The sequence below is a fragment of the Talpa occidentalis genome, unplaced genomic scaffold, assembly GCF_014898055.3.
Source record: "Talpa occidentalis isolate TD23 unplaced genomic scaffold, MPIMG_talOcc4v2.1 talOcc4.8, whole genome shotgun sequence".
Classification (NCBI taxonomy): domain Eukaryota; kingdom Metazoa; phylum Chordata; class Mammalia; order Eulipotyphla; family Talpidae; genus Talpa; species Talpa occidentalis.
The window spans coordinates 116,788,816-116,806,609 of NW_023605194.1; positions in this window are offsets into that span (position 1 = coordinate 116,788,816).

A 17,794-nucleotide genomic window follows, 5' to 3' on the forward strand; every position below is an offset into this window, starting at 1 on the left:
TATGAAGGGGGAGGCTCAGTATGAGGAAGAAGGACTGGGAAGAGAAACTTAATGGGCACCCAGTCTGGGAAAAGGTGAAGTATCTCAAAGATTTTCAGTTCCTCCCAATAAGGATACTCCAATATGAAAGAGGCGGGAATCAATTACCCTTTGATAATCACCACAAAGATTTATGTTTGCATTTATAACAGTTTAAAGCTGACTACTTTAGGAAAAAAAAAAAAATTGAAATATTTGTTACTTACCCCTTAGGTGGAAAAGTCAAATAGATATTGGAGAAATGATGTTGATATTACTCTTGTCCATACTTTCTATTCTATATCCACACAGAGAGTCAACATTGCTATGAGTTTAGAAACTCATGATTTTGGAAGACTAAGCAAAATTTTACATCAAGTCACATGACATTTTTTTTTTGTCTTATTATTTTTCCTAAGGGTTCTTTCTATGGTAACTGTCCATGTTTGCCACCATTGATCAAGAAACAAATCCCATCCTCCCCAAAACATCTGCTGAAACAGATTTATCCGTAGAAAGGATTTCCAGATCTGAATTGCACTGTTCAAACCATTGTCAGTATTCAACTAATAGCTAGTTCCATTTCTGGGGCTATATTTAAGTATTCATTCTTTATTCAAGTTGTCTTGTTCCAAATACAGAAGTGAATTTTTAGATGTCCTTGCTAATTTTCAAGTCAAACTATGATAGCTTGCTGCCCAGTCCTTCTAGAATTGACCTCTTGTTCCTTAACATCTTAATCCTGAACATAACTTAGCAACTATAAACTTGGTTTGCTATTGTTTCCTCACATGTCCTTTACATCCAAGCTAACCCTGAGCTGCCTGGGAACAAGTGACCGTGTCTTTTTCTTGGTTATTGCTTAAATATTTATCCTGCTGCCTCTGTAAAGGATTTGGTCAAAAACATATGAATAGATGAATTAATGTTAGGATGATATAAGATGATTATAACTGGAAGTGAGAAATAAAGACTGAAGTCTCACGTATGTTTCAGGGCCTGTCAGCTAATTTTAACAATAATGTTCATTTTTATCATGCCACACAGTGAGCTGAACAATAAGGCTCAGGTGGAAAACATCACTATAAAAAAGAGGTCACAGTTTAATTTTATTTAGAGGAAACTTAATAGGTTATCTGAAAAATCAAAAATTATTAAAGCTACCATGACCATCACTAAATTATGTGCTTTCTTTTAATGACATATATTTTTTGGATAATGGCTCTATAATGTACTCATTCGTGGAAATAACTTTTTGTTTTCCTTTTTTCTTTCATGTGAAATTAATTCATAGGAACCTTGCAAATAGCTCCCATTTTGCTGTGCCCTGAAATGTACAATTTGAGCAGGAAGTGCTGCTAATTGTTCACCAGTGGTGCAGCTACTCTACATGGAGAGAAAATGAAACTACGTTGAGTTAGCAGTACTTTGGGACCATCTAGTAAAATGTACGTGGTTATGGGCAGGACCAAGAAAAATTACACAAATTGATTTTCAAATTGTTGGGCACCGTCTTACTGTCCTCATGTTACATGTGACCTGTGTACCATTCACCAGCTCGTTCAGCTCCCAGAGGAAGGTTCCTCTCATGGCAAATGGCAGAAGCACATAAAGAGTGAGCAGAAATGGGCAAAATCCCTGGGTCATTGTCATTTCCCCTGCATTCTGCGGGCTGGGCTAAGGCTGTCATTTGGCCATGCTTGTTTTCCATGGATGAGAAAGTTCATCCAGCTCCAGTGAGAAAGTAGAGTGCCTACTCAAGGAAGGAAACAAGGGCTTGTTCACAAGTTGCTTTCCTCCAAATTGAAAGACATGTTAAATAGGGAAAGCTGTTGCAGCCTTCCTGGTGGTGCAGGGGTTAAAGTCTCAGTGCTATCAAGCTATTGCCAGCCTCTGCAGCATGAGTTCAATCCCCAGCCAGGGAGATGACCCACGTGGCACAGCAGACTTCTTCTATCTCACCCGCTGCTCCCCTCAGCAGTGTATTTCAGTAGATCTGCCCATTCTGCTCCTCACTCTGTCTCTGGTGAATCCGCTTACCATGCCCCTCCCCACCTCTGGCTTACACCTCAGTTCTTGTATGCAGAAATAAATAAATCTTAAAAAAATAAAAGTAAATAAATAGGGAGAACTGTCAAGTGGCAGGAAAATATGAAAGTGTATATATATATATATATATATAAATTGGATCACTGAAACAATTAATATTTTGTCACTAACACACTTTCATGAAAAGGAATTTTAAGTAATGGTTGTAATTAGATGGCTCATTCATCAACCAAACAGTATTTAAGGCCCTACTGCCATAGAATTGGCACTTGTGTTATAATGGCTAGAAGATCAAATTGATCTTTGCTTTTACTAGGAAAAATGCAGAAATTTTAATACTAGCAAAGTGCCATTTTTGCAATTTAGGTAAAAGATGATTAGTTGAAAAGATTTGAAGGTGATAAAACATGGCGATGTTAGGGATGTGGGATGAATAAAAGCTGGTGTGGTGAGATGAAGATCGACTTCTAAGCTGATCCCAAGTCTTCCGTCTTGAGCACTTGCGGATACAAATGGGCAATGAAAAGAAATGATGAATAATAGAGGAGGACATTCCCCGATGGAGAAGTTGAAGCTTTCATTTCTGTAGCTGTGCAGTTCCAGATGATTGTGAGAAATCTCCACCTCAATGCAAAATAACAGGTTCTACCCATGATGTTCAACTTGGAGGACAGGCTGGAGGAGGTCGTATACTGAAGTGAATCGTCAGTATGAGGACCTGTAAAATTAAGGGGGTCAATTTGAGGATTGGAGGGAGGAAGCATAGGTAAGAGGCTTGTAGGCAGCCCAGTTGCATAGGTGTTTACATGCCAGTCATTGCAAAGAGAGTCTAAAAAATGTAAACGAGAAGGCAAATTAGAGATAACCAGGTACTAAGCTACTTCAAGGCCAAGGGAGAGCGGACTTCAAGAATTAAGACGTGGTCAGTCTTTTATGATATATTGATATGGTTAAATCGAGCACTGACATTGATTAGATGGATTGAGCAGCACCAGATAAAATCCAGCAAGGACAGTGTTCATCAGGTGATGATAGTTGATTCTGACACTTTTACTTTGCAGCTAACATTAGAAGTTTGAAGCACTCGGACATTTATTTATTTATTTGATCCAGTAAACTTTTAAATTGAATTGATATGGAAAGTCATTCCTGGGAAATCTGTCCTGATAAGAGAGGAGTTGTAAATTGTAACTTGTATTTTCTCATCATGAAAGCCCTTGATATAAATAAAAGCTTCATTGATCAGACATAAAATTACAACATTAAATGTCAGTTTCACTAAAAAAAATACTCTTGGACGGTCCTACTGAAATGCAGTAAAATCGCCTTTACCAGGCATGCAAATCGCTAGAGTAATATCTTTACCTCAATATTGTATCCCATATTTCATGATTCAAATATATCCATGACATTATTCCTGGGTTTAAAATGTTTTTGGGTGACAGAAGAGCAATGAAAAACTTAGTGGAATCTGGAATGTATAAAATTGTATTGCTGAAATAGGTTTCTGTTCAAATCTAATTGTCAATTTTCTTTCTCTTTCAGCAGAAAGTAATGGGGATATTGATTAAGAGTCCCCAATGTATCACCTGCCTTCCTCTGCTCTAACCTTCAAAGACCCAAAGCTGCAGGTCAAATAGAACAGGCAAGTCCTTGGTAACAAACTAGCTGAGCTGTCCATCTACACACACGCGTTCTCCCCATCTTGGAGGGAAGATGATTACATTATTCAATCCACGATGCCATTTACCTGAGGTTGCTGCTTTACTGCCCTCCGCCACCCCCTGGAATGGCATCCGCCTGAGTTATAATGTCTGGACCTCGGCTCTTAGGAATGGCCTTGATAGTTCTGCTCAAACTCTGGTGCTGGAATTTGCACGGATGCCTTTAAAATAAGCAATGAGTTTGATGGGAAGTTTAGATCAAATTTTCAATGAGAAAAAAATGTCACAACAATGTTTATAAATTTGGTATGATTTCTAAACCAGTATCCAATTACATATACATTCTGCTAACAAAGGGGAACACATTGTGATCGGCAATTTAAATAATTCAGTCTGTCATGAATACTTGTAAGTTTGCCCTAATGTGAAGTTTACTCTATCTGTTCAATAATTCCTTTGGCCAGATTGATGTGATTTTGTTTATGTATTTACAGTATCATGTGTTTATATACAAGTAACATGCACATACATAAAAATTTCAAATTGGAAATTGGACAGAAAAGCATAAAATGAAAAATAGAAGTCTCTTCAACAACCATAAAGTGGGTATGCATTTAATAAAAATGCATACGTATACCAAAATATACATATCTCGGTGACATATTTGATGACAGAGATATCAAATATCTATAGGTACAGTTTTTTTTTTTTTTACCTTGACTTATTATATATAACTTTATTACGGAAGAGATAAAAGAAAAAAATGTTTATAAGGAATCCTAATGAATGGAAGCACTATGTAAGGTAGGATATTTAAATAAAACACCTTTACTTGAAAGATATAAAATAATAACATTCAATCAAAGACATATATCTGAGGCAAGCAACTTATCTTTTTATCAGGCGAGCTTGGATAATTACACTATAGTTTTGGCATACGAATTTAAATCTATTGTTTCTTTAACCTCTGAGCATCAATTTTCTCATCTGTGTGGTGAAACAGAATTACAATAAATGATAAGTGATACAGAGAGATTTAATACCCAAAAGACATAAGTGAAGCAATTGCAATAAAAACCTATATGACTGACACGTATGTTTATATAGTTAGAGTTAATAGTATCATGTGCATGTTCGTATGCTAAGTATGCTAACCCTCTAAAAACTAAATAATCAAGCTTGATTAAATGGCTGATAAATGAAGGAATGTTGTCAGTAAGCAGTATAATTTGAAACTTTGTTATAAGTACATATTTGTTGGTATAAAAAACATGTAAATAAACCCTTAAAGGTTATATAGTGAAAGAGGAAATCATGAAATTTATTTCAAGTGACAATCTTTGAATTCTAGTTTATGTTAAAAATTCCAGTTTGGGGCCTCCCTAGTGGTGCAGTGGTTGAGCGCTGGGTTGCGAAGCTGCCGGCAGCCTCTGCAGCGCCAGTTCGATCCCGGGCTGCTCCCCGGCCACCTGAGGAGGTCCCACATGGCGCGCAGACCTCTCCTGCCGCCCGCTGCTCCCCTCAGCAGTGTACTTCGGTCCTTCTGCCTGCTCTGCTCCCCGCTCTGGCTCTGGTGAATTCTCTCACTCTCCCGCGCTTCTGACTGTACCCAGTGCTTATAAATCAAAAATAAATAAATAAATAAATAAAGCACAAATGTTTAAAAAAAAAAAAAATTCCAGTTTGATATAAAAGTAACATCTTATATTTTGAACTATCTGTTATGTCAGCAGAAGGACAGTTCATTCAGTTGATACAGACCTATTCCTAACCTTAACCAGAATCAAAGGTGTAAGGTCAGCAGAGTGTCCACAGCAAGCACACTGCATTTGGATCACACAATTTTGAAGACAGAAACTTAGAACTCAATTTTAGCGAAGTCTTAACTTTGAACACATTACAGATAAATAGCCTGGAGTTTGAATTTACAGCCTTATGAGAATAAAATCCAGACTATGTTATGTTACAAAAACAATAACAATAAAAAGGATATAAAAGAGCTAATACAAAAAAGAAATAATAGTGGCAATCTTATTTACTATAGGCAAATATTAATTTTTATGTTACTTAAAAATTTGATGTAGAATCTGAGAGCTTTATACAGGGTACCATAAAATATAATTAATTACCTTCTTATTTTATTAGAAATGGAATTGTGATTTCCAAACATTTTGCCAAATTTGTTTTCTAAATTTAAACTTCAAAATTAATTATTGATATATTTACTTTCATCATCTGGTCAGTAGCTTGTACTTGTTCTCTTACCTCTCAGATTAATAAAGTGAAAAAAAGCGAACTTTTCAGTCAAGTCCACTCTGCCTGTAAATGCTCTCTCTTTATTGCTCAGTTGCCCTTAAGAACAAGTTCGCATATTCTGCATATTAGTTAATTCAGAACTGATTTAAAAATTTGGAATCATTCCCATCAATGAACCCTTGAGCTTTCCTTTTTTTTCCCTGAAATCCCTATGTCTTTACTTTTTCTTCTGTGATGGTGGATCCTGGAGATTCTTTTGTGTAAACAAGCTGATCAGCATCCACTGCAGTATGGTTGCACAGAAGAAATAATACTCTGTATTACAAAAATACTCTATTTTTGTAGATATGTCATATTGTTAGATTTTTGATTCATGATATCAACCCTCTGCTTTGTTTTCTGTCTATTCTTATTTATCAAATAAGGATTTTTATTATTCATATCATTATCATAATTTATAATCATGTCTTGTAGAAAAATATGCTAATTCTCTTTATTCAATAGGCAGCTCAGCTTCCCTAGATCAAGTACCCAAGTACCTCGGCGAGGACACGCACGCAGGCCAGGCCTTGGGCACACCGCGGGAGGCTTCACGGCCTTGGCCACGTGGAAATGGTGGGAAGACAGCAAGTGATCAAGATGCTTGAATCGGTTGGAGAGTTTAAGTCACGGAGGTCATATCGATCTTCGGGGGGAAGTCTCTCCCTTTCTCTACCCCATTCTGAAGGCCCAGGTTTACGGAGAAAGGTCCACATTTAACCTTCATCAAACTCCCCTTCCTACTTTTATCCAGCACAATTACTTACATCCTTGACCACTGCTCCAGGACTCAGTTTATTCCTTTAACCCCATCATCTGTTACTCCAGCTCTCTGAGTGGGAGACCCTCGTGGGTTACCTTAGAGGGCTGTGAAATCTCATAGTTGGAAGTACTTTAAGTGTGGAAACAATTTCTTGCTTTATTTTATTTTTCAGGACAAGCAGTGGAAAAGCAATGGCTTCTGTGAAAGTTGTGTGTGTTTGTGAGAGTGTGTGTGATTGTGTTTTAAATTTAAATTCACTAAATGGATCTCACCACAATTTGGCTCTCTTACGGATTGATTATCTTTTATATTTCTCTTTATGTTTTTGGTAATATAAAAGGATTGATTAGGTAGTTTTGGAAGTGCAATTGAAAGCAGGACTTATTTGCCCTTGCAGGACTTATTGTCTACTGGGGAAATAGGCAAATAAACTAGCTATTAATCTCAGTGATTAGTTAATTCCTGCAGCATAGGAAATGCTAGGTTCCATTGGGGAAATTTAGCTTTAGGAAGTACAGGGGGCTCTTAATTACTGCAGGGAAGAATATTGTCAAGGAAGCTCCCTTTGTCAGCATAACATAAAATCTAAAGTCTGAAAGATTTATAGGAATGAATTCAGAAAAAGAGATGAAGAATTTTCTGGACTCTGGATGAGTATCTACCTATGTATCCACCTATGTATCTATCATTGAGCCATCTCTATTAATCTATATGTCTTTATGTCTGGTCAATCCATGCTATTTGTCTCAAGGAAAATGGCTTAATATCCTTAAACTCTACTCCAAGACTAAAAATACTTCCCTTAAGTCTACTATAATCTATTATTTGAATTTATCCATGTGGAGGAAACTGAGGAATATTCCTGTCTACAGACGATGCAATTGAATCCCACAGTTGGAAGTATCTGGAGTGTGTGGACTCCCCCCAACACACACATTTCTTGATGCACACACGTTATGTGCATTTCTGTGAGATACACATATAGCGTCAGCCTCACAGTTTGCCACAGGCGGTTCCGGGTGATTTTGAGGCTGGCTGCTGTGGGACAGTGGGTGGTGTGGAAGGGCCCAAGCTGGCTGGAATTGGAGCACCCCTCGCCCCACGGTGTGCTGTGCAGTTTCAACAGAGGATGAAGCCCCGAGATGCAGTAGTGGCTTCCTGGCCAAGGAGCACTGGGAGAAGGGCAGAGAGAAAGAGGGGTGCCCTCACAGAACCAGAGGGACTGTGGCCATCCCTCGTCATGGACCCGCGGAGCCTACCCTGAGCTGCTGGCCAAACACAGGCACCATTAATAAAGAAAGGAGCTGACTTTCAAGACAAATTAACAGGTAAGTTGAAAAAAAAATCAGTATGCGTTATGGGAAAAGCACAACCACTGTGAAACAAATGCAGAAAAAAACGGGCAAACCCATATAAGAGGGAGACACAAGGCTCAGAGCCTGGAGACAACATTCCACAGAAGGGCCTCGGGGGAATCGGGGGCAGGTAGGCACACAAAGGGAGGTCAGGTGGAGGAACTGGAAGGTCAGGAGGTCAGGTGGAGGAACTGGATGCGAGAATCACAGTGTTGAGGAAGCGTAATTAGTGATTTGGCTGTAGAATGAATGGACAATGCCAAGTACTTTTTCTAGAGTTTTTAGAATATATTTTATGCATTACAATTCGGTGCATTTAAGTGTGTAGTCTGAGGAAACTTTGCAAAGCTTCCTCCCACGTTGCCATCGCTCATCTCCAAGCCTGAGACCTTAACTCTGTGACCCCTTTCTCTCCACGTCCTGTCCCCCATCACTCACCGCACCAGCACACGCGGCCCTGACCTTTATCTGCAGGTATTAGTTTGAACTGATCTGGAATAGCGCATAAATTCATACTGTACTTACGAAGGGCATGTGGCTTGTTTCACTCTGCTCTTGAGCTTCATCCCAGTTGCACTGGTCGCTAATTCACTTGAATTGATGAATAGTGGTTCGCGGTCCTGATCCATCACAGTGCACAGTGCGTGTATCCAGTCACCCATCGAGGGAAGATTGTACTGTTTCCAGCTGTCGGTGTGGCAAAACATGCTGTTTACCTTCATGTACTAGTGTTTTTTGCTGCTGTTATTTATCTTGTTGAATTGTTGGGTCTAAGGTTAAGTATGTGGAAGCTAATTAGACACTACCAGTTTTGTAAGGCGAAGTCAGCACTGTGAACTCTCATAGTAATGCCTGCAAATTTGTGGTCTGTTTGCCTACTTTTTATTTCTTAATTAATCAGCTTTAATTTGTGCAACAGTTCAGGTACAGGGCAAAGTTGAGAATGTGTCCCCACACCCACCACCTCCCCCCGAGGTCAACATTTCCTCCCCCATATAATCAGTGACTCTACACTGATGTCATCCCCCAAAGTCTCCGTTTATGTTGGAGTTCTCTCCTGGTGTTGCATGCCCTGTGGTGGACGAATGCGCTACCTTTATGGAATCAGGCAGAGCAGCTTGTTTGTCCTGGAAACCTCTGAGCTCTGCCTGTCAGTGAGTCCCTTTTTCCTGCACAGGAGAGTTTGTCTATTTGCATTGAAGTTTTATACAAAGCATTCATAAAAATAGCAATATTTAAAAAATATTGTTTGGATGTGCTTCTGAAATGACCTAGATCTTGAAATGTCACAGTTGAAACATTGCAGCCTCAGGTTTCGATTTTGAGTAATAATTTCATATCACCGACACTTTCTGTTCACTCGTGCTGGTTACTTGTTTTACAGACTCAAGGAAGATGACCTGGGCAGACTACCCTTGCTAAACTTCATGCACTGATTAGTTTAACGTATAATTTCACTGTGCGACTCTTGGAAGAAATAGAATCATTTGTTTGCAAACATTATCTATTTACCATTGTGTTCTCAGTGCGTTTGCCAGAAGAGTGATAGTTTTCACACTAGGAAGTAGCTTTTCTCTAATACGTGCCTTCACTTAGTCTATTTTACAACAAAACTGGAACACTCCAGGGGGTCATAAAGAGTTCTAGAAAATGGTGGAAACCAGGTCCACCCCAGAGGATTTAAATTCCTTTAAATCAATATCAGAAGTGATGGTACAATGAAAATTCTCGAGTTATCTTTCTCTTGGCATTTATGTTGAATACATTTCTATTCTGATATTTATTAATTTTGCCAGCATGAACTAAAAAGTTAGGATTGTCCTATTATCCTGAATATCCTTTTGAAGATCTAATTTAGCAGAGGCAAGGTTTTGTTTTTTTTTTTTTCCCACATGAAATAAAAGTAACTGCTTCTACTGTACCTTGCTTGGTTTGATTACAGCTTGTCCACAACTGATTAAAAGGTTACTATACGAGATGCTAAATTTGAGACAATTTAGTTTAGAAACCAAGTGTGGCATAGCCTCTATTGCTTTCAAATATATTTTTAATGAACTGATCTTTGTTGAAAAAATGTTATTCATATCTAGGTTTATTTGTCCAATAAAATCAATTTAATAAATTAATAAATCAACTTGATAGCTAGAGTTTCAAACAAAACATAAGATGGACGATGAACTTTCACACTTCGCTCTTTGTTCTCATTAATGTCTTGTTTAATCTGTCACGGAAACTAAGGCGAGAGCAGAAGCAGGGAATGAATGAAGGACGCTGACCGTATTGATGTCTGGTCTGCGAGGATTTCTAGCTCTGTCATTTGAGAACATTGTGAGATCACATAATCTCTTCACATCGCACATTTTGGCCTCCATCCAGGTAAGTTACTCATCATGTTCAAATACCAGTACTTTTGCTCAAGCTCACAAGGAGATTAAATCTCTCAACACACACAAAGCCCAAACAGGTCGGTTCAGTGATGACTAAAATGTTTTCCAAAATGGGAATATTTATACAAAATGGCAATATTTATAACGTAGCAACTGTTACTCTAATATTTACTAACTGAATGGATGACCTTAGGAAAGACCTAAGATTTACTGAAGCCTAAGTGACGCTATTTCACAACCAAGAGCCAACAGTCCTCCGAGGTCTCTGTTGTTCTCTGGGTGAACCAAATGCCGTGGCATGTCTTTCTTGCCTTTATTGTGTGTGGAATCCATTTGTCGGCCCCATACCCTTTCAGCGGTCTCCCAAATCACAGCTGAAAACACGTCATACAGATATTTCATCAAGGTTCTAACACCCCTCTTGTTTTAAGGCTCACAGTTCTACCACCCTTTGATTCTCGAACATTTCCACGGGAAAAGCTCCAAACCCACTGGGATGGATTCCTCTCCACATGGCCATGCTGACGTTGCACACTCACTCAGCTCAGGCTGTAACAAGAGCTGCATCCCGGGAGTCAGTGGTGCCATGAGCTGACTTGCCATTATACAGAAAACCCTGGGGCTAGAAATCTGTGGGGCAGCGTGTCTGTATTAAGTCAGGTTTCTCTTGTTCACGGTCAATCTTCTTGGTCCAGTTTTGTGTGCGTGCTGCCCGAGTGGGCACCTTTTGGTCAGTGCAAAATACCCTGAGCCATTATGGGAAATGTCAGCAAACTCCAACTCCGAGAGCTTCTTAGTGAGCTCTGCCAGTCTTTGGGGGAGACAGTCAATGGCAGACCCCAGACGCAGCAAAAGAGCTTGACTCATGATTAAGAATTGCCCACAGACCACCTGGGGAGGTGCACCCCTCTAGTGTCCCTCAGGCTTTCTCTCGGAAGGTACAGGAATAAATGGAGGGACTGTTTTATTCTTCATATTTTTAACCCTGGTCATGGATGGTTCCAGAGTCTATAGAAACTTTGATCTCTCTGAGTGGGTGCGTGGTGATTTGCCATTTACTTTAAAAAGGAATTTTATGACTATTGTTGACACACAGAGAGAAAATACATCTGATTATTGTGTATTATGCCCCAAATACATAACATTGAATAGGCAGAAGAGAATGGAAACAGTAACAGTCACAACAGACCAAACAAATAATGTCTCTGCTGGTCATTTAAACACTCTGTCCACAACAGGGTCCCTGAGCATGCACTGCCCAGAGGACATACCTGCTTCCTCCCTCACCTTGTTTTTGAACTTTCCTCTAAGAAAGAAGAAAATATAGAATTTCATAATTTTTATATTGATGACATAGAAATAATACATGTTAAACAAGACAGCTGAGTGTTCTACTGCTTTCCGCTCCCCTACACATACACCTTGGGTTCCATCTTTGTGATAGGAAAACATGAAATATCCAAGTAAAAATTAAAATATTGTTGCAAATGTTTAACTATATTAGGACTAAAGAGCTGTGGAGCTGACCTTGTCTTATCTTTCCTTGCAGACTTGTAAAGCCAGTTTTGGTGGTTTCTGTTCTGTGAACTAAAATTTAATAATATGTTTCTAAAAGGTGAAGGTCCCAGACTAAGAACAATTCCCCTTGAAAAAGTTCAGAGTCTCTATTTCCTAATAGTAGCTTCCAGGCTAATTTGTAGAGTTTGTGTCTTTTATCTCTTTAGATAGATAATGGCTTATGTGTGAATTGAAATAGATACTAAAAAAGATAAGGCATTTTATATTCCATATTTACCAATATTTTCTTGCATTTTTGAATTTATTTAATAATGAGAATGTTTTTTTCTGATATAAGAAATGTGTTTAACATAGTTTTTTATATACCCTGTTATTCTGTGCTTTATAAAATGTCCTAAATTATATAGTGTTGTAAATCCATGTCACCTCAAGAAAATATCAGTATTCTTAAATTATTACTGTTAAGATTAAGATGCATATACTATATTACAGCTGGAGAGAAATGTGTTTAACAGCATGACTTCTAAGTTTTAATCTAGTTTAGTCTCCATACTTGAAGTTGGAAAATGAGCTGAATCTCAGTTTTAAGATGATGCAAATTTATGCAAAAGCACTCTAATTATTCCAATTCAATTCCAATTTAATCACTAAAATATGCCTTCCTTTTCATTTAGGCATTTTCATTTCTTATATCCAAGATTTTGCTTTATATTCCATTGCTATTCTCAAAAATGAATACAGGTCTAACATATTGAACATTAAGGGGGGAATTGTCATGATCATTCACCAAAGAAATATCACAAAATGCTCCCAGAATATCCACAGTTTCATTACCTTTTTAACCTTTCTACCTTTCCTAGTTGACTATACTAACAATACAGTAATACTCCTTTTCAAATGTTTATCATATGAGGAGGCCAACAGACCATAGACCGGTTGGGCACATTTTAATATGAAAGATCCTTCCTTTTCTCAAATAGCATTTGTTAAACAGGGAAAGCAACCTTACTTATGGATCTAGAAAATGGGAAAAAGCAATTAAAGAGCAGTGGATTAATCTATCTCATTGAAGTAATTATTTCTCCAAAATTTCTCTGACTCCTTAAACCAGTGAGCTGTTGTGGTATCTTAGCTGACGATGAGAAATTACACTTGTATAGGACAGAAAATCTGCCTCCATGATTACTGCCTTGTCTGACCTGTACTGTTCTGGTCCATTAGTCTGATATCATTTCAGATAGATTTTTAAGACCAGGTTCCTGAAAAAGACCAGGTTCTTGAAAAAGATAGTCACACCAAGCTCCTTTGGTTGGGAAAGCACTGAATCACCATATAGCAATAGCTAATATTTATTTATTTAATATTTATTTAACAAAATCATTTTTATTATATATTGTTGCAAAAGTATTAAATTCTAATCTCTTTTGGGTTCTGCTTATTTATACTCTAGAAATGTTACCTATTTTTCAGTGTATTTGTATAGTAGATGACCCATTGGTTTTAAAGTAAAGATGTATCATACTAGCTATTGTAGCCTGTCCCATTTGCACAAAATGTTGCTTTCTTTAAATATCATTATTTTTTTTGTTTTGAGAACATTAGGCCAATTAACATTACTATCAAAATGAATTTTGCATGTTATATTTATTACCCTTGCAGATTTATAAGTGAAAGTTGCTATGTCATCTGTGTTCATAATTGTTTAAGATCTGCAATAATAGAAAATTGAATGAGTTTACAGAGACATCATTCAGACTATAAATTCTTAATTTAGCCCCCTGGGAGACTCAATTGTTTTGCCTTTTATTACTCATTTGCTCCAGTCTCCCACATTGTATAACTAAAAATGAAGTGGTTTAAAAGCTTATTTTTCTCACAAATCTTGCCCTCTTGTTTCTAGACAGCAATATTTTATACTGAGCTCTATCTAATGCTTTATATGTCTCAGAACATATAGTAAAAGAGATCATTTAGAGAGCACCAGTTGTTTTAGATGAGGGTGAAAATAGATGACCATAGAACTCAATAAAAATGAGGCCACTGAGTAGCATCAAACAATCTGTTTGAAGATGCATGATTTATAATTTCTTGCAATTCTACAAGCCTCAGAAAAAAGTACAGTGGAATTAGGGGGCCTGGGAGGAAGCGATAAAGGTTTGCAGTTCAGCATAGACAAGTTTTTCTAAAGATGTTTCTATGCACAGAAAAATATTCTAACAAATATCTCATAATATATGTTTCTTTTTTTTTTTTTTTTTTTTTTTAAAGATTTATTTTTTATTTATTTATACAAGCACTGGGCACAGTCAGAAGCGCGGGAGGGTGAGAGAATTCACCAGAGCGGGGAGCAGAACAGGCAGAAGGACCGAAGTACACTGCTGAGGGGAGCAGCGGGCGGCAGGAGAGGTCTGCGCACCATGCGGGACCCTCCTCATGTGGCCGGGGAGCAGCCGGGGATCGAGCCGGCGCCGCAGAGGTCGCGGGCAGCTCCGCAACCCAGCTCTCAACCGCTGCGCCACCGGGGAGGCCCAATATATGTTTCTTAAGTAAACCCTTTTGCCTATTCCTGCCAGCAACCCATAGTAGAAGACCTTTATGGATACAGAGGTTATGCATTTTATTAAATGAAAAACCTATCAAATGGAATTCCTATGTGTGTACATTTCAGTGTAGCAGTCAATGTTTTCAGTAAAGATGGTGCAAGTCTTTGATTATATTGAAATAAATAAATTCTACGTATTGGATGGATTTGGACAAGGATTGAGAAACCACTGAGGGATTATGAACACTTAAGTAGTTAAACAATAATATCTTTAAAAAGAAAGTGTCCTAGAAGGAAACTTAAAAAGTGAGTATGATCCAGAAATACGTGGTGTATAAATGCAGGGGAATACTACCCAGGCATAAAAAAGATGAAGTACTGACATTTGTGACAGTAGAGATGGAACTGGAGAGGATAATGCTAAGCAAAATAAGTCAGAAGGAGAAACACATATACTGGCTGCTTACTTACATGTGGACTATGGGAAGCATAAGAAGTGTCAAAATAAACCAACAATAAACTCTTAACATCTGACTGCAAAACTGAAGCAAACAGAAGAGGACGGTCATGGGGTGGGTGGGGGGAGAGGGAAGGTGCCCAACGGAACACGGTGGAAGGTTCTGGGGGCCCTGGTGGTGGCAGCCTGTGAGAGCACACATTTGTAGAGGTTTAAACCTATAATCCCAAAGCAGAGACAACTATGTAAACCCCCTCACCTCAATAAACAAAATGTGGAAAAAATAAAAAGTAAAATATAATAAATAAATAAAAACCTCAGAAGTAAAGAGCGTGGCAGTCTGGAACAGTTCTGCCCAATATAACTTTCTGGAATAATGGCAGAGTTTTGCCCAATACAGCCCCTGCTTGTCCGTTATAGTTATGACAAACCTGAATTGTAGTTTATCTTCTGCGGCCACAGAACTGAAATTTTAATTTTATTTCATTTTAACTAATTTAAATTTAAATAGTCACCCATCCTAGTAACTGCCCTTTTGGAGAGCAGCAGTCTGGAGCATTTGGAGGACAGATTTCCACCGTGGAGAAGCATTGTTGGCAAAGCTCAGCCCGCAGGGTGAATTTAAAGTTGAGTGGCTGTTCCCTCCGGTAGAAGCGACTCATTTGTTAGCACAATCCGAGGTCCGGGCACGCTGATTGTGATAGCTGTGATAACACAGATGGGGCATTTGCTTAACCGAACAATTAATGTTTTGAGCTTGAACTGTGGTCCCAGCTCAGGGAACAGAGTAGAACTTGCTAGGCCGTGGGACTGGGCAGTTTGCGAGGTATCAGAAGAATAAATTGACGTTTTATTTCCTAGCATTTAAAAATATACGTGTAGTGTGGATGTGAATGAATGACATTTACGTGGCTGAGAAGGGGGAGCTGTGAACTGGTGGTGGGTGCGGTGTGGTAAGGACACTCCAGGGAGAGCCGGGGAGAGCCTCCACCATGGCAATAAAAGCCAACAGAAATATAAGAAAGTTACATCATCTGCTCAGTTTTCAAATATGGATACAATGAGACACTGACATTTGCAAAGACTGAAGAAAACTCACTAAAATGTCTGCACTTCAATTTGATAATATGCAAAGGAGTTAGGTTGAGCTGGGTGGGCTGGAGTCTATTCCAAACCCAAAAGTGTCTATTCTGAAAGGTTTATTTCTCTTTCAGTGGATTAAAAATCACCCCCTTGGTATCCTATCTAGAACAAAATGGCATCGGCCCACCCACCATTTTCTGGAAACCCTTCCAGGTGATCCAGGCTGCCAGGCGAAGTCTCTCCTCCAAGTCCCTTAAGCTCAGCTCCTCTTCCCCTCTGGACTGGGTGTTCCTGGGCTTCAGCCCTTGCTCTCTTTTGCTCTGTTTTTCTCTTTTTGCATTTCGAAGATCACACTCTAGAGAAGAGGAAACAAGAGACCATTTGGGTCCGCGGTTGTCACCGATGGCCATGGCAGCCATTTTCATTTTGTTCTGCAAAGCGCTTCGAAGGTACTTTTTATCAAAGCATATTTACCATGTTATCTGAAGCAGCATTTCTATAGCTCTCTATTGAACTTTTATATGTTTTCTTAATGCTACCTGCCTTTTCCCATCATGTTGGCATGTTCTGTTTTAAAATTTTGAACTAAACAGCTGCGGGGGCTGAGCACACAAAGGAGAAGGGTCTTTGATCTTCTTCGAGGTTAGTGTTAAGAGCTGATGAAAGTGTCCATTTTGACTTTTTTTGATATTTGGAAATAATGTTTCACACATTTCCCATGCTATCTAGCAGACATGTCATTAATACTATTTATAAGCCTACTTTCTTGCAAAGTCCTTAGAAACTTTTTGCACTCATTAAGTCTGAAAACTCCAAAGACCAAAGTAGAGAGGACACGTTGTTCTCACCTTCTAATCAGATAAATGGAGACATAGAAAAGGAAGTGCTCTTTCTAACCCCACAGCTTTTGGGGTTATTGCAACATTTTCAAAACAAGCAAAAAAAACTATTAGTAATGACTTCTAAATGTATTAAATTGAGGATAGGTACACTATTGTGTTGCTCTGAAACTCGTTGTTTGAACTATAAGTATAATATAAAAGTAGAAAGGAAAATAGAAACAAACAAACAAGGACCTTGGGAAGCAAGGTTAACTCGGTCATCCTCTGGATGTTTTGCAGTGTGAACTGCAGACTCCATCTAAGAGGGAGACGAAGTTTCCTGCCCTTTAAAAGTCACTTCCAATGTCAATACTGTGATTTTCACTTTATAATTTCCCAAATAAGTCTTTCTGGAACTACTTTTTTTTAATACCTAGAGGTTTATAAAGGTCTTTTGAAAAGCTCTATGTAATATACAGTTGCATAGCTCCTTCCTGCTTTCTGTAACGCATTGGGAAAATGTTAATAAGTGTCATTACCCAAATTATGAGTGGTTTATTTAAAAGGAAAACATGGAAATAAAGTAAATGTTGATAAGCCTCATTTACATAAGAAAACCTAGAAAATAGCTTATGCGAATTTGCATGTCCTTGTTTGTATAATGAAATAGTAACAGTGGTGCTTAATGCCCCAGCGCTTTATGGACAAACCTCTTGCCTTTCATTCGTCAGTTCCGAGCTGCTGTTTACAGCGGGCTGGTGTTTGTGGCTTCCTTGTCCTCACACATCCCTCTCCTTTTCCAGATACAATAGCTGTATTCGGAAATCCAAGTCAATTCATTG